The sequence below is a fragment of the Lepisosteus oculatus genome, chromosome 14, assembly GCF_040954835.1.
Source record: "Lepisosteus oculatus isolate fLepOcu1 chromosome 14, fLepOcu1.hap2, whole genome shotgun sequence".
NCBI classification, from domain to species: Eukaryota; Metazoa; Chordata; class Actinopteri; order Semionotiformes; family Lepisosteidae; genus Lepisosteus; species Lepisosteus oculatus.
The window spans coordinates 49,142,432-49,146,573 of NC_090709.1; the positions used below are offsets into that span (position 1 = coordinate 49,142,432).

At 55.8% G+C, this 4,142-nt stretch overlaps 1 non-coding gene across 1 annotated transcript; it reads right to left on the minus strand.

The window, feature by feature from the left end:
- Nucleotides 1-2,150: 2,150 nt before the first annotated feature.
- Nucleotides 2,151-2,223, minus strand: trnaf-gaa (transfer RNA phenylalanine (anticodon GAA)). The gene has a single exon. It is a non-coding gene; the product is annotated as a tRNA-Phe (tRNA).
- Between the last annotated feature and the right edge of the window lie 1,919 nt (nt 2,224-4,142).

The following is a 4,142-nucleotide window of genomic DNA, read 5'->3' on the forward strand; positions in this document are numbered from 1 at the left end:
ACTCCAGCTCCTCCTGGACATCCTCAGACTCAGCTCAGACAGTCACATAACGGCCAATGTGTCTGAGTGCCAGGACTTTTCCTTGTTCTAAGAGTCGAGAACGGATGTTGCCCGCGCGTAACCAAAGGATCCACCCGAGGTTAGCCCAGCAGCAAGCCTCGTGAACCCACCGCGAACGCTCACCTGATCAACGAGTGAACTACAGTCAGAGCTGTGGACAGCTGAATATATTCAGGACTCGCGCTACATCGGGAACGAACCAGTCTTCTTCCTGTCTAAAGATTGTGACTTTCTCGGATCTGCAGTCACTTTTCTGTGTGCAAACTCTCGTTAGTTTAAGCCAACACTAACTAACCAGTCTTCAGAGAGCATCAGCAGCGCACCGCAGCAGAAATCTCTCTCCTCCTTCTCCTTCTCTCACGTCGAAACAGCACTGCCTGGCACTGGGCCAAAGAGCGCCGATTGGACGCAGCAACAGCCTGCCTCTGCTTCTTTGCCTCCGCAGGACATCTGAATCCCCACAGAGCGGACTAGTATTCAACATTCTGCATTACAGCTCAAGAATTCAATTGTTACCTCACTCTGAGTTGATATCAATTGAATTCCTATGAATCATGTACTTGCTTTTGAGTATCTATTGTACAAGTTGTAACAAAGTTCATTTACAAAATGATCTAAATGAATGATATACGGAAAGTATGTCCCTCTTGGTTTGTAAGTCTTCGTGATTGAATATATACCTTTTGTATTCTGCTAACCCTCACTATAAGATCTGTTATGTTGATATGCACATTTTATGTAATAATAAATGTATTTCCGTGTATTAGTATCCATGTGTGTGTGCCTTGCTGAGTTATCCCGCTGGGTCGGTCTTCTAATAACCATCAAAGAATCATTTTGTGACATACTGCTACAATTAATAGTTGTCCCGGTAAATGCACAAGACACCTACATGTATTGGTGCCTCGTGAGAGGATGCCTACAAGCTCCTCCAGTAAGGACAGTAGGCTCTACTGTACACAGAGAGGGGTGGGGGCGTGGATTAAGCCGATACCCTGGCTTCTCTCCAGACACAGTTGGATGAGCTCCTCCAGTCAGGACAGAAGGCACTACTGTACACAGAGAGAGGTGGGGTGCGGAACAAGCTGATACCCTGGCTTCTCTCCAGACACAGCTGGATGAGCTCCTCCAGTGAGGACAGTAGGCTCTATTGTACACAGAGAGGGGTGGAGGTGTGGAACAAGCCGATACCCTGGCATCTCTCCCGACACAGCTGGATGAGCAGCTCCAGTTAACACAGGTGGCTCTACTGTATACAGAGAGGGTTGGGACAAGGGAACAAACTGCCCAGCCTTGTTGTTACCCTGTCGATACCCTGCCTACAATCTCCTCCAATTAGGACAGGTGGCTCTACTGTACACAGAGGGGGGAGCAAGCTGATACCCTGCTTCTGTGTACACCGAGAAGGGTGGAGGTGGGGGTGTGGATTAAGCCAATACCCTGGCTTCTCTCCAGACACAGCTGGGTGAGCTCCTCCAGTCAGGGCAGGAGGCACTATTATACACAGAGAGCGGTGGGGGTGTGGAACAAGCTGATACTCTGGCTCCTCTCCAGACACAGCTGGATGAGCTCCTCCAGTCAGGACAGGAGGCTCTACTGTACACAGAGGGTGGTGGGGGAGGGGAACAAGTTGATACCCTGGCGTCTCTCCAAACACAGCTGGGTGAGCTCCTCCAGTCAGGACAGGAGGCGCTACTTTACACAGAAGGGGGTGGGGGAGGGGAACAAGTTGATACCCTGGCGTCTCTCCAGACACAGCTGGGTGAGCTCCTCCACTCAGGACAGGAGTCTACAAACACTGCTGGATGAGGTTCTCCAGTTAGGACAGGAGGCTGTACTGTACACAGAGAGGGGTGGGAGAAGGGAACAAGCTGATACATGTTTGTCCAGTGCGGGACAAGCCAACACAAGGGAGCAAATTCGCAAACATCCAGGCATCGTAGTGTAGCAGGGTGTAACGGAACTGCTACACTATGGAAACCTGCAGGGTCTGCTGCTGGTGTCTCGCTTGCGTTTTGGGCTGAGAAAGGGAAGCGTCACTTTAGGCAGGGGGCGCTGGAGAGAGGAGCAAAGGGTGCAATGAAACAAAATGCTAAAACCCAGGATTAAACCAGGGACCTTTAGATCTTCAGTCTAACATTCTCCCAACTGAGCTATTTCAGCTGTGCGGACAGGGTCTATTCTTTTCTCGGGGTAGGAGTGAATGTTGAGTTGCCCTTAGAAATGAAGCAGAGCACTTCAACGGTACTGGTGGGTGGGTGGGTGTGTGTGTGTGTGTGTGTGTGTGTGCGCCCTGGTGATTCTGGGAGACAGATCGAACCTGGGCTAAAAGAGAGGGGGCTTAGCCCTCTTCCATTTGCTAGTTCAAAGTTGTACAACCCATTTGTATCTGCTAGGCGGCACAGCCGTCATGCACAAAGAACGATTTGAAAAGCGTCAAAGGCAAGTCATTCCGACCAAGTCATGGTCGTTTGTGTTTTCCATTCAGACGCAAAATGCTGAAATGATCTCTCGGCTCCTCGGTTGTCATTTCTGCTCCGTAAAGGAATCACAGCACGCGTCGGCTTCCAGCACGCTGGGTCGGGACACTGCCTCCGCCGCTGCCACTGCCTCTTTTTCCCCCGACTCTGGCAAGCCTGCGTCCCTCGGCCTTCGACGGGCCTGCCCTCCACCAGGTGAAGTCACTCTCCCTGCCACACCAACTCCTGCCGGCCCAAGTCCAAACTGGCCCCCACTCCAGGTCCAGCCCCAGAATGCAGTCCTCCTGGATGGGTGCGAGGTAGCAGGGGTGGCGCACCATTGCTGCACCTAGACGGAAGGCAAGCACCTGTTTCCCCCTGACTGCAGCGAGCTGTCCCGTTACGGTCCTTAGCCGCAGGCTGGAGGCCTCCCATCCTGAGGGGTTGGTGCCCTCAGTGTCGGGGAGGACGCCCGGCCGGAGTAGGGTTACCGATGAACCGGTGTCGAGTAGGGCCAGGCAGGGTTGGTCCTCGATTTTGCAGTGGAGGTACAGGCCCCGGCTACAGCCGACTCGCCCCACGGTGGCGTGAGGGGCGCCTGTCTTAACAGCGCTCTCCGGAGCGGGGGTTGAGGTGTTCGAGGGGCGGCCTTCCCCACGCTGAGCCGCCCCATTCCCGTTTCCCGACGCCGATCGGGGAGTGCGAGGTTCGGGTGCCCGGCAGAACCGGGCTCGGTGTCCCCTCTTCCCGCAGCGGTTGCAAATCAGCGTGCGGGGCTGATCCGCAGGGGTCGCTGCCCGGGCTGGCTCCTCTTCCCCTTCGCTGGATTCCTCCGTCGCCGTCTCGGTCAGCCGGCAGGGCGCACTGCGTCTGCTGGCACTTCCAGTCACCCCAAACACGGCCTCAGCCCGTGTAGCAAGGGCCAAGGCCTGCTCCAGCGATGTTGGCGCGGCCAGCTGCACGTGGAACTGCAGCTCCTCGGGTGAGAGGGCCTTGAGAAAGGCCTGGAGAGCCATCTCCCGCTGCGCCTCCCGGGGGAAAGTTGGGTATCCTCGGCGGGCGAGGAACGCAACATCAGCGGCAACCGGGCCCAGTCGCTCTCCTGGTCGGCGCCGCCGCAGGGCCAGCCTTTCCCGCATCAAGTCCGGCGCCTCCTCTACACCGAAACGCAGCTGGAGAGCCGCCGCCAGCGCCGTGTATTCGCCTCTGTCCTCCTCCGGGATGTCCAGGAGCACCTGGCAGGCCACTCCTTCCATCTCCGCCCGGCTCCAGCCATTCGTCCGGGCCGCGAGCTGGAACTGCGCCTCGTAGATTTCCCACGGCGCTTCCCCATTGTAGCGATCTGGTCGCACCCGCGCTGATGGGTATGGGAATCGCTGATCGGCTCCGGCAGGGAAAGTATCCTCTATCTGGGGTGCCCGCTGACCAGGAGTAGCGGCCAGTCGCCCCAATTCTACCGGCAGAACCACTATTGAATAGCCCTGGTAAGCACCCAGGAGTTGCTCAGGCTCCCTATGTGCGCTGCCGATGGGTTCTGTTTCTTCCAGCGTCAGCCGGCGCTTAACAGAATCGGGTAGTGTCTACCACGAGTTGTCCATTCTGCCCAATTTAGTGTTTGCAGGT